Source organism: Coregonus clupeaformis, unplaced genomic scaffold (assembly GCF_020615455.1).
Source record: "Coregonus clupeaformis isolate EN_2021a unplaced genomic scaffold, ASM2061545v1 scaf0490, whole genome shotgun sequence".
In the NCBI taxonomy this organism is placed as follows: Eukaryota; Metazoa; Chordata; class Actinopteri; order Salmoniformes; family Salmonidae; genus Coregonus; species Coregonus clupeaformis.
In genome coordinates this window covers 12,495-34,773 of record NW_025533945.1, presented here as the reverse complement: position 1 = coordinate 34,773, position 22,279 = coordinate 12,495, and the positions used below count along the sequence as shown (strand labels likewise).

At 42.4% G+C, this 22,279-nt stretch overlaps 1 pseudogene; it reads left to right on the top strand.

Annotated features, from left to right (window-relative positions):
- The first annotated feature begins 93 nt into the window (after window positions 1-93).
- Window positions 94-17,865, top strand: LOC123484906 (annotated as a pseudogene).
- The last annotated feature ends 4,414 nt before the right edge of the window (window positions 17,866-22,279 follow it).

The window sequence follows — 22,279 nt, the reverse complement described above, 5'->3', positions numbered from 1 at the left end:
GACTGAGCTCAGATCCTGGCTCCTCCCTTCGACATAGAAGTTTCATCAGTTTCCCGGGCTGCATCCACAAACATGGCTTCTCATAAACCTGTCCTGTCGCTAAGAGGGGAAGCACGTAAGAGAAAAGGCCTAGACAATGTTATTATCCAAAAATAGAGGTGTATTTGCGAGTCTTTGTTTGTGGAGTATCTTATTCTTGAGTGTCAATGCGAAGACGAAGAAGAAAGACGAGACCCAGTCGATGAACGACATCTACCGAGGGAGATGCGCTTCTAGGTGCCTCAGCTTGCACAGCACTCGCATAGCGACCCTCTCCAAACAATCTCAGGTTGAGGTAAGGCCAAAACAAGCGCGCGAGCATGCTACTGTCTTCATGGAATAAAATGAAAGTTGGATCAAACGCAGGCAATCCGATTTGTTCTACTGCATTATATAATATTCCCTTTACTTTTTATGTGTAAATGAATTAATATACAATAATGTGCTTGAAATAGACCATTGCATTAATGATGAGGACATGTTTGTTTTTCTTGTTTTTCTAATTTTGTTGATTATTATCTGATAACTGATGTTTTGTTTTTTGGCCTCACAATAACTACTTTAGATTTGGTATGTGCAAACTAGACAATATTTGGAGACAATTCAGTATCATGTTCTGACAGAGGAAACTGACTAGACACTGTACTCCTCATTAGAATGTTCTCTTTACCATGTCCCATTTTAAAATCTGACTCTGCATTGAGAAGTGGAGCAACCTACTGGCTGATGGAGAAGGGGGAGAGAGAGAGGCTTGTTATCCTAATTACGTCCATACCAAGCCCCTTCACTACCCCTCCAGTCCCAAGCCTATGACACTGTAACTGAGCCAACCAGTTCACATGATCAAGTTCATGTCCTCGTCCTCCTTGGATGACATACAGTACATGGAGATAACTAATCCTTAGCAGTGAACATGCCCAGTTACCCTCTATCAGCCTCAGGATTTGGAAGGATGGCCCCGCGAGAATACCCACTAGTATACTCCACATAGTAGTCCTATATAGTTTACTGAATGAATTGATCCATAGGGAATATGGAATGGTAAACTAGTGAGACACATAGCTATGGTTTTATTATCACGGGCCTGGAACTGCACTGACATCACATCATTAGCCACACTGTCATGCACTCGTGACCTCTCAAGGGTCAGGATGTGACCTTTAACCTGTTTAATCACTACTTCCCCACAGATCATGTAGCAGGGTCGATTTTAGATTGCAGGGGCAGTCCAGCTATTCTCTCTGTGGTGGAATTCCTGTCATAGATCAAATCTATCCATTGTAGGAGTGGGTAGGATACTATGTAATGTCAGCCTATATAATGGCAAATGATCATTGCCAGACTTGGGTATACCTACGCTTCAGCTATACGTTTTCACCCCTTTTTTGGCACATGTGCATCAATTCGACACAAGTAATGGACATGAAGCATATTGTTTGAAAGGTCTCTGTTGGCAATGTGTGGAAGCAGCCATGGGAATTACATCTTGGTACAGATTTGATGGAAACTTTTTAATATGACAATCTACCCAGACAGTGAATTAAAATGATGTTAATGACTCACCATCAGTCTGGGTTGTAGTTGTTGGACAGGACCATTAGTCTGCTTTGAGGTGGTTAAAACTTAGACCTGCATCTGACACCCATTCCCTATGTAGTGCACTACTTTTTACCAGGGCCATAGGGCTCTGGTCAAAGGTAGTGCACTATATAAGGAATAGGTGCCATTTGGGACGTAGCGCTTGCCCCTTGATTTCAGTCTTTCACATTTGATATTTCTGAAACAATTGTCTGACTTGTGAGATTAGTTTCTGACTTGCGTCAGAGGTTATATTGTGCTCCATTCATTTAGTCAGTGACATAACAAAAATGCCCTTATCTGTCCTGACTTTCATGTCCCTTGGGCTGCCATAGTAGCCTTCATAACATGGGTATGACTCATTGGCTGAGTCCCAAATGGTACTCTATTCCCTTCCCAGTGCGCTACTTTTTGACCCGAGCCCTATAGGCCCTGTTCAAAGGTAGTGCACTATAACCTAGGAATATGATGCAGACATTCATTGACCTGATAATGACAGAGAGGTCAGGTGACTATCTGTCTTTAGCCTGGCCGGCACTGGATACAGTGGTCTTTTCTGCCCACAACCACCCCTCCCAGACCCTTGTGCCTGCACTGGACAGAGGAAGGCCAGGGTGCCTTTGACTGGCCTGCCCGATCTTCTCAGACGTTAGCTCACTTAAGATCACTTTCACTTTAGGTCACTTTCTTTACCACTCCAAAAGCTGTGTTGCTAACATTAATTGGTAGCGTGTTTTACACTTTGGACTTTTGTTACATTGTAGTAAGATAATAGTTAAGACTTTTTTCCACTGCACTACATGTTTTGTGTTATGTAATTATACTTCATAATAGAAACTGAAATACTGACTGTCCTCTTCTCTCCTAGTAATTATACTACAGACTGTCATCTACTCTCCCTAGTAGTTATACTACTGACTGTCCTCTACTCTACCCCCAGTAATTATACTACTGACTTGTCCTCTACTCTCCCTAGTAATTATACTACTGACTGTCCTCTACTCTCCCTAGTAATTATACTACTGACTGTCCTCTACCCTCTACTCTCCCTAGTAATTATACTACTGACTGTCCTCTACTCTCTTCTCTCACTAGTAATTATACTACTGACTGTCCTCTACTCTCTTCTCTCACTAGTAATTATACTACTGACTGTCCTCTACTCTCCTAGTAATTATACTACTGACTGTCCTCTATTCTCCTAGTAATTATACTACTGACAGTCCTACGCCTACTCTCCCTAGTAATTATACTACTGACTGCCCTCTACTCTCCCTAGTAGTTATACTACTGACTGTCCCTCTACTCTCCTACTCTCCCTAGTAATTATACTACTGACTGTCCTCTACCTCCCTAGTAATTATACTACTGACTATCCTCTACTCTCCCTAGTAATTAACTACTGACTGTCCTCTACTCTCCTAGTAATTATACTACTGACTGCTCCTCTCGCTCTACTCTCCCTAGTAATTATACTACTGACTGTCCTCTACTCTCCCTAGTAGTTATACTACTGACTGTCCTCTACTCTCTACTCTCCCTAGTAATTATACTACTGACTGTCTTCTACTCTCCCTAGTAATTCTACTACTGACTGTCCTCTACTCTCCCTAGTAATTATACTACTGACTGTCCTCTCTTCTCACTAGTAATTATACTACTGACTGTCCTCTACTCTCTTCTCTCACTAGTAATTATACTACTGACTATCCTCTACACTCCTAGTAATTATACTACTGACTGTCCTCTCTACTCTCCCTAGTAATTATACTACTGACTGTCCTCTACGCCTACTCTCCCTAGTAATTATACTACTGACTGTCCTCTACTCTCCTAGTAGTTATACTACTGACTGTCCTCTACTCTCTACTCTCCCTAGTAATTATACTACTGACTGTCCCTCTACTCCCTAGTAATTATACTACTGACTGTCCTCTACTCTCCCAAGTAATTATACACTGACTGTCCACTCTACACTCCCTAGTAATTATACTACTGACTGTCTTCTACTCTCTTCTCTCACTAGTAATTATACTACTGACTGTCATCTACTCTCTTCTCTCACTAGTAATTATACTACTGACTATCCTCTACTCTCCCTAGTAATTATACTACTGACTGTCCTCTACTCTCCCTAGTAATTATACTACACTGACTGTCCTCTACTCTCCCTAGTAATTATACTACTGACTGTCCTCTACTCTCTACTCTCCCTAGTAATTATACTACTGACTGTCCTCTACTCTCCCTATTAATTATACTACTGACTGTCCTCTACTCTCTATTCTCCCTAGTAATTATACTACTGACTGTCCTCTACTCTATTCTCCTAGTAATTATACTACCGACTTGTCCTCTACTCTCCCTAGTAATTATACTACCTGACTGTCCTCTACTCTCCGTAGTAATTATATCTACCGACTGTCCTCTACCTCCCTAGTAATTATACTACTGACTGTCCCTCTACTACTCCTAAAGCAATTATACTACTGACTGTCCTCTACTCTCTACTCTCCTAGTAATTATACTACTGACTGTCCTCTACCTCTTCTCTCACTAGTAATTATACTACTGACTGTCCTCTACTCTCTACTCTCCCTAGTAATTATACTACTGACTGTCCTCTACTCTCTTCTCTCACTAGTAATTATACTACTCTGACTGTCCTCTACTCTCTTCTCCTCACTAGTAATTATACTACTGACTATCCTCTACTCTCCCTAGAATTATACTACTGACTGTCCTCTACCTCCCTAGTAATTATACCACTGACTGTCCTCTACTCTCTTCTCTCACTAGTAATTATACTACTGGACTGTCCTCTACGCTCTACTCTCCCTAGTAATTATACTACTGACTGTCCTCTACTCTCCTAGTAGTTATACACTGACTGTCCTCTACTCTACTCTCCCTAGCAATTATACTACTGACTGTCCTCTACTCTCTAGTAAGTATACTACTGACTGTCCTCTACTCTCCCTAGTAATTATTCTACTGACTGTCCTCTACTCTCTACTCTCCTTAGTAGTTATACTACTGACTGTCCTCTACTCCCTAGTAATTATACTACTGACTGTCTCTCTACTCTCTACTCTCCCTAGTAATTATACTACTGACTGTCCTCTACTCTCCCTAGTAATTATACTACTGACTGTCCTCTACTCTCCTAGTTAATTATTCTACTGACTGTCCTCTACTCTCTACCTCTCCAGTAATTATACTACTGACTGTTCTCTACTCTCCCTAGTAATTATACTACTGACTGTCCTTTACTCTCCTAGTAATTATACTACTGACTGTCCTCTACTCTCACAGTAGTAATTATACTACTGACTGTCCTCTATCTCTCCCTAGGTAATTATTCTACTGATTGTCCTCCTCTCTACTCTCCCTAGTAATTGTACTACTGACTGTCCTCTACTCTCCCTAGCAACTTATTCTACTGACTGTCCTCTACTCTCTAGTAATTATACTACTGACTGTCCTCTACCTCCCTAGTAATTATTCTCACTGACGTCCTCTACTCTCTACTCTCCCCTAGTAATTGTACTACTGACTGTCCTCTACTCTCCCTAGTAATTATTCTACTGACTGTCCTCTACTCTCTACTCTCCCTAGTAATTGTACTACTGACTGTCCCTCTACTCTCCTAGTAATTATTCTACTGACTGTCCCTCTACTCTCCCCTAGTAATTACTTTTACTGACTGTCCTCTACTCTCCCTAGTAATTATTCTACTGACTGTCACTCTACTCTCTACTCTACCCCTAAGTAATTATACTACTGACTGTCCTCACTCTCCTAGTAATCTATACTACTGACTGTCCTCTACTCTCCCTAAGTAATTATACACTGACTGTCCTCTACTCTCTTAGTAATTATACTACTGACTGTCCTCTACTCCCTAGTAATTATTCTACTTGACTGTCCTACTCTCTACCCTAGTAAAACATTATACACTATTGACTGTTCTTTACTCTCCCTAGCAATTATACACTGACTGTCCTCTACTCTCTATTCTCCCTAGTAATTATACTACCGACTGTCCTCTACTCTCCCTAGTAATTATACTACCGACTGTCCTCTTTACTCTCCCTAGTAATTATACTACTGACTGTCCTCTACTCTCCCTAGTAATTAACTACTGACTGTCTCCTACTCTCTTCCCTCCCTACAGAACAAATGGATCCTGGGCTGGTGTCAAATCATAAGCAGTGTGCCAAGGTAACGTACTGATGTTTACATGCATACCTATTACCCAACATGATAGAAATCACACACAAACGGAATAATCTATTTTCAGACAGGAAAATCTTTCAGGGAAAGTCAGCAGCTGAACAAAATAGCATGATAAATCATTGCCTTAGTCTTAGTCGTAGTGGTTCCACCAGTACTCTATGTACCATTCAATACCATATATCACTAGATCAGCTAATATACTGCAGCTAGCTATGTACTGTACCTCTGTAGATCATAGAGCCTAAATAATATACAATCACAAAATGTATAGCGACGGGTGCTTTAGATGGATGCTTGGCTGTTAAGCTCTTAGTCTCTCCACTTCCTTATTCTGCATATCCTTCTCTGGAAGTCGAGAATTGTCTTTGGTAAAGAGCTGCACTCATTTTTTGGTAATGAGCACAGTAACATTCTCTAACAGCCCTTCAGTATAGTATCCCCACAGTGTACAGAAGTGAAGCTGACATGTTGCCTTTGTGATTATTCCACAAGCTTCAGTATACTGTAGTATACAAAAATAGAATGGTTGCACAGTTGTCATATCTCATGACGCAAACATCAGTCAAATACCATCATGAACAATATTATCTCATGTTTTTGATAAAAGAATTATGTTTTTTTCCAATAACACGTTCACACTCGTAGCTATTTATTCTGAAGCCACATTCCTAATTAGTTTGGAATTGTCTTTGTGACTGTATTGTTACTTTGTTTACTACAGTATAATACTCTGGCCTAGTTGTGTGTTTGTGTCACCATATGGGGAGATGAGCACAACCACACGTCTCTCTCTCTGTGACAGACAGACACACCCCAGGGTAGGCTTGCAGCAGAAACACAGTCAGCCAGGCGCTGACCTCTCTTGGTGGGTCCATGAAAACATTTGGCCAACTGCTCAGCAGATTTCTCCAGAACTCCAGAGAGCGTTTTCACTCAAACTTTAAACCAGGTCAATCCTTGTAGCATGATAGCATCCTCTACACTAGGTCCATGTATTATAGCCTGGAAACCAAAACGGATATGCTATGTTTTAATGGTGAAACTGAGCATATCAGTTTGGATACCAGGCTACAGAGAATAAGATGTCAGCGCTTTCCTTGTTTTCTTGAAGAGTGATAATGCTATTTTATTCTCAGTTAAGAAAGAACACAGCCAATTAGAATCCTCTTCGTTGTAGAATGTTTCATTACACGGCAGCTAATTGCCAAATTAGAGGCTCTGAAGTGGAGATGAAGAATACATTTATTCTAACTAAGGAGATCTTAATGTCTCTGCAGTCTCACTTTAAAGTAAACTTGCTTTGCTTTCAGTGCAGTTATGTGTCACCAATGGTTTGGTATATCACTACAACTCAACATTAGATTTTATAGGCTGCCCAAGGATTTCAGTCTGATTTAAGGTGTTCCGAAATGTCACTACCTACTATGTAAGCTGTAGTTCCAGCTCATCCACAAAATTAGAAGTCAGACCTCATGTTTTGCAATATTTGATTACAGGAGATTATTTGTTTTGCTGCATAAGCGCATCGCATGTCTGCATCAAGCAAGTGGCTCATTTGGTTATTGCTTGCAGTCCAGTGTTTACGGCCACACTGAAAGTCCACCCACAACTTAATCGGAGACAAAAACAGTGCTGCCATTTTAAAGCCTCAATGATTACATCCAGCAGAGCTATGATAATGTTTGGTCACAATTGTCAGATCATCCTGTACTTTGCCCATGCATACTCAGCCTCCATGTTGTCTCTATGGACCTCCCTGGTAATGATGAGTGACTGTTAATCCGCCTGTCACTATCTCCTCGAGGCAGCCAGTCAATTAAGGCTACTATAGATGATTACCATAGTCTGTTAAAATAGAGTCCGGTCACATCTTCATTTAAAGGCTTAGCAGGGGATGACAGGATCGCTTCAGTGCCTCATTTAGGAGAGCCGTGGATGGTCATAATTGCCATGCTATTACACTGGACTGCCTGTCAGCCTCTCAGCTCTGCTGATATGAATGCTTAGTTGAAGTCATTATTTTTTTATCACCTCACGACAAGCCAAGGCCCCTTCAGATTGGCGTTTGAGGCAGCACTTTGGGAGTCATTAGTGTACTAACTAACACTTACTGGTCTAGCAGTTGGGATGATGTGCCCTAAGGACAAAAATAGGCTGAAATGGCACCCTATTCCATATATAGTGCACTACTTTTTGACCAGAGCCCTATGCAGGCAATAGGGTGCCATTTTTAACACGGCACATTAATGCATCTTCTTCCTTCCACCACAGACATGACCGTATGATATAATAAACAGTATTAGGACTACAGAGAGGTGAGAACTGCACTGCGCTTGTCCTCTTGAGAAAGACTCTGGAACCCCCCTCAAAGCCTGTTCAATTTGTAGAAACAGGAAGGGAGAGACAAAGGCAGGGTCTCATCTGGGCATGGTATCAAACACTGTTGTGTGCTACAGTATAGCCAGGCTTGCATCCCAAATGGCACCCTTTTCCTATTTAGTGCATTTATTTTGACCAGGGCCCATATGGCGCTGGTCAAAAGTAGTTTACTATATATAGAGAATAGCGTACCATTTGGGGGACGCAGGCTCGGTCTACACCACCCAAAAAAGAACAGCAGCATTATGCACGGTCAGCAGAGGTCACTGAGGCCATTATCTACTGACATTCACAGAGGAGACGGTTCAATCTCGTCCTACTACGTACAGAAATGGCCATGTGCACTCTGCTGGTACTTTTCATGGTTTCCCTTGTTCCTTTGTAAAACAGGGCAGGTTTTCCTGTGTTCAAAATCAAGAGTAAGCATTATCGACTTTCAAATGTCTATCAAATGTCGGCCATCGAGGGTAATACTCCTTTGTCTTTTTGCAATCAGTGGAAGAGAATCCTTAGAATGTCTAGGAATTGACAGAACACCTATCAAGAGTCCTAGAACTCTGCTTTATTTAAGGTCAGTCCCTAGTGGAAAGGAATGCTTGGTTTGAGTTTGAAATGGGGCGGAAACGAAGCGTAGCCGCACGATAAGAACGAGGAGACGAGAGAGAGTCGAGCGTCAGTTGGGATTGAGAAGAATCTCCGTTGGAGACCAGAGAAGGGAGATAAGAGATGACAGGACAAACAGGGACACTCGGTAGTACAGAATGGTACTAGGCTATGTCAGGGAGCCGAGGACCTAGGACACGATGTGAGAGCTTTAGACATGCAGTACATTGTAGTATGGAGGGACTGTAGGAGAGATAAAGCGAGGACAGGGTACTACAGGAGAGTAGAGGGGTTAAGAGAGCTAGTTGAATGTTTGAGCAATGTATGAGCATGTTACTGAATGGGAAAGGGTACAACGTCAGGCTTGAGCAGTTTCAGGATTTTCCTTCCATACAAGTAGCAGTGGGCCTGGGTCGAGCTCGGCAATGGGTATTCGCGTTTCCTCTCACCATAAAGTAGGCACCTCAGCTGCATTTAAATGTGTGCCTCCTTCCTTCACATTATTCAGAGTTTCCGACAACTACCAACACCCTCCACCCCATTCCACCCTTCACACATTTGCTCGTACACACACACACACACACACACACACAACAACTTGCTCATGTTTTCACAGCAGCTGAAGATAAATGTGTTTCCCAAACTCATTCAGACCAAAACGCTTGCCCCAGGATAACTCCAATCTTCACTCCACGCCTTGAAAACTTTCAACAACAGATTGCATGGTTGAGGCTTTCTCCAAGCGTGTAGGAGTGAATTGAACATGCTGTTAATACTTGTGTCAAGGCATAAGTAAGTAAGAAATAACCAAGCATACTGAGTTTATATACTGAACACAAATATAAACGCAACATGTAGTGTTGGTCCCATGTTTCATGAGAGCTGAAATAAAAAGATCCCTGAAATTTTTCCATACGCACAAAAAGCTTATTTGGCTAAACTTTTTGTGCACACGTGTTTACATCCCTGTTAGTGAGCATTTCCCTTTGCCAAGATAATCCATCCACCTGACAGGTGGCAACTTTCAAGAAACGGATTAAACAGCATGATAATTACAAAGGTGTTACCTTGTGCTTAGGCCACTCTAAAATGTGCAGCGCATTTTGTCACACAACACAATGCCACAGATGTCTCAAGGTTTGAGGGAGCATGTAATTGGCATGCTGGCTGCAGGAATGTCCACCAGAGTTGTTGCCAGAGAATTGAATGTTCATTTCTCTACCATAATCCACCTCCAACGTTGTTTTTAGAGAATTTGGCAGTAATCGCTCCAACTGGCGTCACAACCGCAGACAACGTGTAACCACGTTCTTAGCCCAGGACCTCACATCCGGCTTCTTCACCTGTGGGATTCGTCTGAGACCACGCCCCCCGGACAGCTGATCAAAACGGAGGAGTATTTCTGTCTGTAATAAAGCCCTTTTTGTGGGAAAAACTCATTCTGATTGGCTGGGCCTGGCTCCCAAGTGGGTGGGTTCATGCCTCCCAGGCCCACGCATGGCTGCGCCCCCATGTGAAATCCATGGTCTAGTGCCTAATGAATTTTAAATTGACTGATTGCCTTCTATGAACTGTAACCAGTAAAATCGCGAAATTGTTGCATGTTGCGTTTATATTTTTGTTCAGTATAGTTAAACCTGGATAAAGAGTGACAGCACATATCAGATGGAAATTGTTACTGTAATAGGTAACTTTCAAATTACCCCTAGAGCCACCAGCCTTACTGTACATTGCGATGCAACATTTCCCTGCCTTTCCTCCATGGCTACCAACCACTGTGTTTCATAACAGCATGAAATTGGAAATGTGAATATTCCCCTGGGCTGTCTAGCCCTGGGTTACTCATGCAGAAAGAGTGTCTCTCAGGGACAAGGGACAGTAGTACAGAGATCTACAAGCCCACAGGAAGCGCATAGATAACAAACACTGTGGAAGAGTGGTGCTCTTTTGATTTTCAAACATCCTATTTATTTCCCCTTATACTGATGTTTTCCAAAAGTAAATGTGGGTCCAGCAGCCTGCTGTCCAGTTCTTTAGCCGTTCTCTTCCTCGAGAGTCAGAACGACGACAAGGCCACAGATGTCAGATACATACAAAGATTCATCCCAATAAACGCCAAACTGCTAAAGTTTGTGGCAGCACTTTGCTGTTATATTGAGGGCGATTGAGGGGAGAAGAAGTATGCAAGGGAAAGTGTTCCGTTTCAACCTTTGATGATCCTGTATAGTCTGTGTAGGACATAGAAGTGATTACTACTGTATTTTTCTGAATACCTTGGTGACACGTCTTTACTGTAATAATAACATCTCCTGTGGTGGCATGGAATGTGTGATGAGCCCTCACCTCCATCTCTGTTTCTCTCACCTTCAAAGTGCCTGGAACCATGCAAGGCCTCTTGGGACCTGAAGAGGAGCCAGTGCCGGGAGCTCTGTGCGGTATGATGACTTATGACAGCCTCGTACTACATTAAGTTAGGGGGGAGGAATGCACTGAGGAGAGGCTCAATGTGGTGAGGCTAAATTAGTAGAGTTCAGTTCAGATTCTCCTCCACATCATTTTGTTGTGCACAAGTAGTCAGACACAGGCATCTTTACCTCAGTGCTTCCTCAATTTCTCACTCAGTCGGGGAAAGTAATCAGAAACATCACTTTTTCCTACGATTTCTACACAGTTTTTGGTTCTGTTATTTTAGTAGTAAAGCATCTGTGGCTTTCTAAGACTTCTCTCTCTCTCTCTCCCCCAATCCTCCACGCCAGCGCTCAATTCCCAAGAAGCACTGGGAGTGTGTGACCAGTTGTGAGTTCCTGCGCTCGGTGGTGGCAGTGAAGCAGGTGACTGCCCTGCCCCCTGAGAAGGCCAGCGGATTCGGCGGCAAGTGCGTGGAGGATGCGAGGAGGACAGCGAGTGCCCTGCCAAGAAGAAGTGCTGTTCCAACGGCTGTGGGCATACCTGCCAACCTCCCAAGAACCTTTACAAAAGGGGTACAGCAACCTCCAGTACACACAGTATGTTTAGGAAAATAGACAGGAAACTACAGTAGGTCCTTTTTTTTTGTTTGTTGGTTACAACCAATATACTATCTGCAACCAATTTGCGGGCCAATTCAAAGATGAGATAAGAAACTCAAACTTTTGCTTAGATAATTCACTGATGTCAATGGAAGACATGGAATTTAGAATTAGTTCAGAATTAACCTAATACGCATGTGGGCGGCAGTAGCCTAGCGGTTAAGAGCATTGGGCTAGTAACTGAACGTTTGCTGGTTCGAATCCCTGAGCCGACTAGGTGAAAAATCTGTGATGTGCCCTTGAGCAAGGATAACTAATTGCTCTGAATAAGAGCCGGCTGCTAAACGACAAAAATAATGATTTCATGTAACCTTTGACCTTGAAATGACCCACTTCACCCTTCCAGGAGCCCCTCTGAAGCCCAGGAAGGAACTGAGTTTTGAGGAGCTGAGGTCTGGTCAGATGGAGGTGAGCTGGTCCTCCCGATTCAACGTGTCGGCCGAGCCGGTCATCCGTGGTCCAGAGGGAGGTGGAACTACGGAATCCAACCCAGTGAGGATGCTGCTAGCACAGTGGGAGGTGGTAGCACGGGGTTAGTCAGACTTTTGATGCTTACTTATTGATACTGTATGTAGTTGATTATAAGGGGACAAATGTATGTAATCTACTTAGAATTCAATGTGTGGCAATGTATTGATTGTTCATGAAGTTGAACAACTCTCTGTCTCTGTTTTGCTCTCTCTCCCCCTCCCCCAGACCGCGGAGGTGAAAGCGCGGCTTGCTGACGGCAGGCCGGTGGTACCAGTTCAGAGTGGCAGCAGTGAACGTCCACGGGACCAGAGGGTTCACCACTCCCAGTCGCCACATCCACACCAAGAAAGGTCAGGCAGAGTGTCTGTGTGTTTGTTTGTTTGTGTGTGTGAGCTGGCTGGCTTAAACACCCTGGGGTGATATTGCACTGACTGTAATGAAGATGAATACATTGGCTTTTGGCGATTTCTGAAGTGCTGTATTGTGGCTTTTGGCCATTTCTGAAGTGCTGTATTGTGGCTTTAGCCCCTAGAGCTGTAATACCTTCCAGTCAATATATGAATAGCTTTAATAGACAGTTACTTAACCTTAATGTATTTGGCAGCTGTAATGTGCGTGTGGGTTAGCTGTGCTGCATTTGTCAGTGAGAATGCCTTCCATGATTGATTAACCTTTTACTGCAGTGGGCTAAATCAGGGTCACACAGAGTGATTCCTGGGAGTCTTAAACACATTTTGACATAGAAACAACGGATTTTCGCGGGTTTCTGAAATAATGTTTATTAATTATGAAATTATGAAAATATTAATAACATTCTACCCATGAGGAACGCTAAGTCATTTGACTGCAGGAAAGGGCTACTGATGTCTACATCAGACCAATGACACCTGATTGATTAATAATGTATTCACCAGACCCCTCCAGTCCCCCTCACCCCATCTGGAGCCGAGGGTGTCCAACGTGACCTTTGGCCCCGCGGCAGGACGGTGTCGGTCCGGCTGCACTGGTCCATCCCCTCAGACCTGGATGTCCCTGTACACCACTACAAGGTGTCCTGGAGCTGGGCCACAGGCAGCACAGGGGCCACAGCACGACCTAAGACCAAGAGGAGGAAGATGGTCAATGGGGTAAGTCATAGGGAAGTCCCCTACACTGACATGTTGGGCCCATGGGTTAGGTTAGTCATACCCATAGAAATGGAATGACGTGGTCTAAGGGGCTTTTGCGGTCTAGTCATTCTATTTCCATGGTCAAAGCCTTTAGAAAAAAAGGCGCTATCTAGAACCTAAAGGGGTTCTTCGGCTGTCCCCATAGGAGAACCCTTTGAAGAACCCTTTTGGTTCCAGGTAGAACCCTTTTGGGTTCCAACACGTGGGACCCTTTGAACAGAAGGTTCTATGTGGAACCAAAAAGGGTTCTATTGGGAACCAAAAAGGGTTATCCCTATGGGGACAGCCATATAACCCTTTTTTCTAAGAGTGTACCTACCCTGACATGTAGGCACTCATTAACATGGGACATTCCCTGGGACAATGTACAGTGCAAGCCTGTTGTTTCAGAGCCAGTTTCTTTCCTCAAGCCACAACAAATGTAATGGAAGGATACAAATGGGAGTGTGGGTGGCTTTGATGACATAAACCCTCCAATCTGATGGTGCCTAGTGCTTACACACCAAACCAAGCAATTGTATAGTTGTCGCATTCTGGCAAATTAATCACAGATTGATGCTATTAAATAGCCAAAATCTGCATTATCTTATGAGCTCATGTCTGTTTTGGAAAAATGACATTTTCCCGGCAAGTTATTACTGTGGTTATTGGACCTACTTTGTACCTTTTTGTTGTGTGGATATAGAGGATACAGAACGGTCTTTCCGATCCCTATAACCCCCTCTGTCCCGATATGTATCCAGGGGCAGAGGATGTGGAGCTGGAGAGTCGCAAGCTAACAGGAGTTACAGTGTGGAGCCACAGGCCGTGTCCACTGGGGACAGAACCCACTGAAAAGTCCAAAGGCACCCTGCACTTCACCACACGACCCAGTACGTCAACAACAGTCAAAGCTATCAACTGTCATTTGTTAAGGAAAATAGTTGATAATTAGGCTCGCCATATTCTGAAACGTTCTCAAAGTTCTCAGGTTTTTCCAGAAATCCCGTTGGAGGATTTTACAGAATATTTTACCCAGTATATCAAGGTTGGATGCGTGATATGTTTGCATCTGATATAACATCGCTTTCTTCCCATTTTCATTGTTGCACAATCAGGGGAGGAGCAGACGTCGCGCGCCCGGTCTCCGTCCCCAGGGGCTTTATCCCTGATGTGTTGGATGTGGGGCACCCCCTTCTACCAGGATGGCCAGCTGCAGGTCCGGGTCTACTGGCAGAGGAGCACAGGTATGCAGGTGGAGACCCAGACACAGCCACACACAAAACATGCACACACACGTTAATGAACGACGACACGCATGGCGCACACACACACACGCAAGCATGCTGCACGCGCACACACACACACACACACACAGTGCATTAACCCACGTATGCAACAACACACACACACACATTTGATTTGGCCTTTGACAAAAGCAGTGTGGCTGAAGAAATAATCCTCTAACCACCACCTCCCTATCGTAATGTAAACAGAGAGATTATCGTAAATGTACAGGATGCTTGTGGGTAATTAAACATGAAACAAAAAGGCTGCTTTGTTACAAGCTGATAAGATGCACAGATGTACATCCTGAATCCTGTTCATGCAGGAACATGAGCACAGTAAAGCTAGCATCGCTGACTCACTGGGCTACCCACAGCACACACACTGGGCTACCCACAGCACACACACTTTTTGGGCTACCCACAGCACACACACATGGGCTACCCACAGCACACACACTGGGCTACCCACAGCACACACACTGGGCTACCCACAGCACACACACTGGGCTACCCACAGCACACACACTGGGCTACCCACAGAGCTAACTGAGGAACAGCTTCTCTTACATTTTGCGTCAAAGAATCTGTTCTGTCTAAACAAGTTGAGCTTTATAGAAGTGAACCATTGACTCTTATTTTGAAAGGCCAATGTGTGCTTTGTCACCAGTGTTATGAGACAAATCAGCAGTTGATTGATGATGAATTGATTGATACTACTTTCCATCTCTCTCAGATCCCACTGTAGTTCGGTATCGTGTCCAGTGGGTACCAGATTACTGTGGACACAACCAGACCAAAGGAGTGGACAAGATCATCACACAGGTAAACCAGTTTCATTCAGCCGATTTATGGTGAAACTTCAAGTAACCTGAAGGGTATCTATCTCTATTGGAGTTACAGTATAGGGTGCTCTCATCATATGTGTCCGCTGCTCTTTAACCTCTTATAGGAGGGCTTTGGCCAGCCTCCCTGGCCTGCTCTTCTCCTGTAAGTACAGCGTGAACCTCCAGCCACCGGGTACTAAGGGACGTGCCCAGGCAGAAACCACCTTCTTCTTCACCCCCTCCTGTGCCACCATCAGGGCCAAGAGCCCCCAAACACATCGCCTGTCCAGGGCAGGAAGGTGAGACACCACTGACCACCCAAAGATGACTTTGTCACTTTGTCATTGACCTAGTGAACCTTCAATTCACATTCCATTGGTGTAACGCTCTATGTTTAAGATCAACTACATTGAAGTTGGACTGTGTAGAATCACTGATCTACATATCACCTTGCATCCTAAATAACTAGTAATTATGTGATCAAGATTAGAGATTCTGCGCTTCGCTTTGCTCAAACTGATCCCCTCAAACACTATGTTTGTCCCATAGGACCCTCTCCTACTCCTCCTCCCAAGGTGCTGTCCAAGGCAGAAAACCTGACCGCCTCCTTCATGGCCGACAAGGGGTAACATCACAGCTGTGTTTACATGGGAGGTGTCTACGCCACTCCCACCCCAACAGCTCCACGGGTTCCAGGTCACATGGGAAGTGACCTCAGCCAGTCGCCATAACAACCTTCCCAACAGCCTAATCTCACAGTCCCAGATACTACCACCAGTAAGTCCACCAGTATAAACCCGAATAGTGCTGTCCCAGTAGGCACAGACGTCAATTCAACGTCTATTCCACGTTGGTTCAACATAATATCGTTGAAACGACGAAACAACGTTGATTCAACCAGTGTGTGCTCAGTGGGGTGCCACCATATACTGGAAACCCAATCAACTCAACGAATTAGCCCACCTTTATGCAACAAATCTAACCATTTGTCTCAGTAAATCAAAACCCTGTAATAACCAACAAATGTCTAAGTAATCAATTTTCATTTTCACAAATTCCCATGATTTGTTGTGATTTAAATAAGTAGCTTCACGGAATAGGGTGGTAGTGTAGTAGAGGAAGGTGACCAAAACATCCATATAGGAAAAAGCCAACCAGTTCCCCCTTTTAACAATTAACGAGCCCTGCATTGCTGTCTTCCCTGTTCTCTCAGGAGCGTAACGTCCTGGTAGTGTCAGGTCTGCAGCTAGCCACCCTCTACAGGCTGGAGATCCAGGTGATTGGAGCAGGAGGGGAGGGTCCTGCCACCACCAAGACCTTTTACACTCCCAACACCTCGTCAGTCCTGCAGCACAGTAAGATCATTGATTTGATTATCTTTCTCTTTTCCAGATGCTAAAAGAGATTTACAATGGTAACTTTCAAGGAATGTATGGAATTTTACCAGATGACATCTAGTGGCCTTTTTGGGTACTGCTGATTATCATAGGTGTCTGTAATTATCTCTGGCCCTCTGTGACCTTATCAAGTAAAATATATTACAAAAAATCCAATATGATGATAAAAAAATAAAATAATAGAATGACAAAGCTGTAAAACATTATCCTAAATATAAACCAATTTAGTGAATTAAATATGTGTTTTAATATGAGGATTTCAGCATGAAAATATCCTTTATATATTTTTTACACACTTATTTATTTGACTATATCAATATGTCTTTGTTGTAAATGTTTTGGGTACAGACTGGTTGCAGTTGTGAAAAAAATACAATAGTTGGAAGAGTAACAGAGTTAATTGAAAATAAGGCCATTCTTGCATTAATAGGCTATTTCCTCTTGAACCATATGGTCTATCCACTAGAAACTCATGGACAATATGGACACAGACATAACAAATGTATACTTTATATATGAATAAATAAATACATTGTATTTAAGTATAAATGACCCAAGTTACCATGGATTGCAATAGATTACCTGTTAATTACCATTATTACTGAATAATCTGGTAAATTACCAGTAGGTTTGCAACCCTAACTCTGACCTTATCATTGACCTGCTTGGCCTATCTCAATGTGACCATTCAGGACCCAGACTCAGGAATCATCACCAGCTCCAGCCCACCATAGAGAGGCACTGAGAGATCAGCTGACCAGAACTAACCTCCCAGACTCAGGACACTGGAGAACAGCCACCAACAGAAGGGAGAAGGGTCCTCCTTCAGACATAACTTCAGTCATGTCTCTACTGTTGTATGTGCACCCTACCAAACAAAGAAATTGCTAACAAGTAGCCCACCGATAAACAGTTCACCCAACCCTTCAATGAGGAAATGCTTCTGAATTTTGCATTTGCGATATGAGTCTATATACAGTAGATAAAGATTCCTTAGAGACCTTGGCTTCATGTAAAATCCTAGTGTTTCCGGCATGAAATTATTTGTATTACAATCTCCTTCTCCGACAAATAGACAATGACTTGTCACTGTTAAATCATTACTTTTTTCAATATAAAAGTGATATTATTTTACGTTTTAATAGGCTGAAGATGTAATATTGTGTCCCAACTCTCATGTACTGTAAATGCTGTACATATAGTTTGTCTATAATTTATTTGTCTACAGTGGTTTATTTGTATGTATTACTGTACACCGTTGTCTTTCTGTTACATTTGACTGTGTATGTTCTTTCCAGATCACCCTTTTGTAAACTGACATACCTGTATAGAGATGTTTTAAGTAAAAGTAAATTCCGTGTCAAAAAGCATCCTGTCTGTGCATATTTTATCATGTATGGTTCAAAAGTCCATAGTTATAAACCAGAGAAAATGGACGACCATTGTGTTTCTATTTACATTATATTTTGTTTGGTGTGCAAACAAAAGGTTAGCTAGTAAAACACAGGTCTCCTGGGGACGTGTGGAAATGCAAACACACCACCAGGCAACGCAGTCTGTCAGTGTTCTATACCCATGGTGCATGGCGTCACACTTATTCCCATTCAACCCAACCAACTGGGTCTCTGTGTTTCTGCCTGTCTAACTACAGTATGTGTGCACATGCATCTGAATATGACTCTGCTATGGTCTCTCTATCTCTCTCTCTATATATATATATATATATATATATATTATGTCTTTGGGTTCCTTTAACTTTTTATGGAGGGATCTTTTTTTAGTCTCATTTATTATATGAAAAATGCCTTTGAAACGAAATGCCTTTATGCACAAATATTGATATAATAACCATCATTTGGAAGTAAACTTGGAGTCACACAATGACATGGTGTGTGGTCCTCCCACTACAACTCAGGAAACCTGGCAGTTTAAATGAGGCTACAGATGAAATAAGTTATGATGAACTTCACAGGGTGGTGAAAGTGCATGGTATGAGCTTGATGCTCCTTTCCAATAAATGGTGAGGGTCATATTCTGGTGACATGATGATCGATGCTTGACAGCTGTTTTGACAAATAAAAACATTCCGCCGGCTCTTATCCATAATTACTGTATCTGCGAGCTGTTGGCTAGAAACTCACATGCCAAGACCAGAGGATAGGCACATTTACTATTTAATGCAACAGATTTTGTGACAGAACTATCGGTAGAGTTGAAATGATGGAAACACATTGAACATTAGATTTCTATTCTGTACAAGAAAACTTAAGTGTGTGTGCACTACGTCATCACACACTAATTATTATCTGCAACAAGTCAGTTTGATGGAAACAACTTGTGGGAAAATGCGCATCTTTTTTAAATGCAGATTTGAGAATATTCACATGAAAATCTTTTGCCAAATTGGATGGAAACCTAGCTTATGACAGGTAACGGTGTAAAACACTTGTATGAACAGTAAACGGCTGAATGCTCTAGTATACACTGTACTGGGAGTCCTGAAAGGCCTTGCTCGAACATAACCACCTCTATCCAGCTCCATCTTGGTTCAAGAGTATGGTCCCTCATGTTTATGACCTTCCCTAGGGAGGGAGAGAGAGAGAGAGAGAAAGGAGGTAGACAGAGGGAGAGAGCGAGGAGGATGGAGGAAAAAGAGAACATATGGGATATATATCAAAAGAGTTTAGAAGGCATGGTTAAAATATAAAATATATTTCACATATTTCTTTGACTCTTTGGCACCTAGCAACAAACTTCAATATCCTAGCTACTAATTAACTTCAAAATACATATTTTCAGCATTATGACCTTCCCTCACCTGATGATGAAGGAACTACAGATGGAAAGTAGCTATTAGCTAAATCTGGTTGAAACACATCATTTCTCAGTGCTCTGAGACTTATGTTTTTGTTGTGCATTGTCCCTGCTAAACCATTGTAATAAATACAAAATAAATGATACCTCCACCTTTGTCCAATGTTTTTACTACCATGACATGAATGTGTAACCTCATTTGGAATTTTCATATTCAGAATATGAACAAATCTTTCATTATCATTCTACAAGGATCTCCTCCTAACTGAGGAAATAGTCCATCATTATATGTCAAGCTAATAGCCCAACGGCTCTGTTGAGTAATGTGTTAAGGGAGGCTGTTTTCCAAAACACATAAAATCTTGTGTGGTTTAGAAGAATTTATGCAAACCAACTCCTAAGAGTCAACTTAAAAGCGGGTCTTGTATGTTTTTAAAAAAATGACCCATGTGAAATGTATGTTTCAGTGAGCCAGAATGATCTGACACCACATTGAGCTGTGGGGTTAGTAGGCTTGCAAAGAGAGGGTTTATTACTGGAAAACTTTCAATGTTTACCAGCAAAGTACCAGAATTTTGGTAACTTTCAAGGATTTTATGTAATTTATCACAAGACATCTAGTAGCCCTTTTGGGTACTTCAGATTATCACAGGTGTCTGTAATTATCTCCCGACCCTCTGTGTGGCCTCAGCACATGTAAAATATATAAAATAATCAAATGAGATGATAAAAAAATAAATATATATATATATATATATAATGACCTACGCTGTAAATATTATCCTAAATATAAACCATCAACTTAGTGAATATCATTGCTGTCAGTGGAGGCTCCTCAGAGGAGGGGGAAGGGGAGGACCATCCTCCTCAGTGAATTTCAGAAATACAAACATAGTGAAACATTTAAAAAGTTCTCATTTTTAGATAACACTATACTAAATATATTAATGCACCAAATAATTGATTAAAACACACTGTTTTGCAATGAAGGTCTACAGTACCCCCAACAGCACTCTATAGGGTAGCGCCATGGTGTAGCTGGAGGACAGCTAGTTTCCATCCTCCTCTGGGTACATTAACTTCAATACAAAACCTAGGAGGCTTGTGGTTCTCACCCCTTTCCATAGACTTGCACAGTAATCATGACAACTTCTGGAAGATGTCCTCCAACCTATCAGAGCTCTTGCAGCATGAACTGCTGATATAATTAGCTGTCTATGGCATGTAATGGCAGAGAGCAAGAGAGATGAGGCAGAAACATAGATGGAGAGATGGAGAAAGAGAGGAGGAAGGAAGAAGGAAGGAAGGAAGGAAGGAAGGAAGGAAGGAAGGAAGGAAGGAAGGAAGGAAGGAAGGAAGGAAGGAAGGAAAACATATGGGATGTATATGAAAGTTTAGACAGCATGGTTAAAATATTAAAATATTTTTCACATATTTCTTTAACTCTTCTAGCACCTAGCAACTAACTTCAGAATCATTCTTTATCATTCTACAAGGTCATCTTCGTGACTGAGGAAATATCCAATGTCGATATTTCAAGCTTATGTTACTGTATATATTCATGTTATACTGGTAACTGCCAAAATAATGGAAACACGTGAGTAAATGAGGGATACAAATCATATAGAGAGCAGGCGCTTCCCCACACAGGTGTAGTTCCTGGAGTTAACTAAGCAACAAACATGCCATCATGCTTAGGGTCATGTATTAAAAATGATGGGCAGGCCATTATTTTGGCAATGTATTGTGGGTACATGGCTATGCCCCCATAGGATGGCAATGCCCCCATCCACAGGGGCACGAGGTGGTAACTAAATGGTTTGGATGAACATGAAAACGATGTAAACCATATACCATGGTCTGTCTCATGTCACCAGATCTCAACCCAATTGAACACTTATGGGTGATTCTGGAGTGGCACCTTAGGACAGCGTTTTCCCAACCCATCAACAAAACACAAAATTAAGTGGAATTTTGGCGTAAGAAGAATGGTGTCGCATCCTCATAGAGAGTTCCAGACACTTGTAGAATATATGCCAAGGTGCAGTGAAGCTGTTCTGGCTTGTGGTGGCCCAACGCTCTATTAAGACACTTTATAAAGCTGGTGTTTCCTGTATTTGGGCAGTTACCTGTATATTAACGTGTTAACGGAGGCTGTTTTCCCCAAACACAAAATCTTGTGTGGTTTAGATGATTTTTTCAAACCAACTCCCCAGAGTCAACTTCAAAGCAGCTTATTGTAATGTTTTTTAAATGGCCTATGTGAAATGTATGTTGGAAATGAGTCAGAATGATCTGACACCTCACTGAGCTGTGGGGTTAGGATTGGCTGAGAGAGCAGCATGAGTGCCCGGAGAGGAATGTTTTTATGTTCCCTGCTATGTTTGTCAGCAGAGAGAGGCATTCATTCCTTTCATTATTAAAAATGGC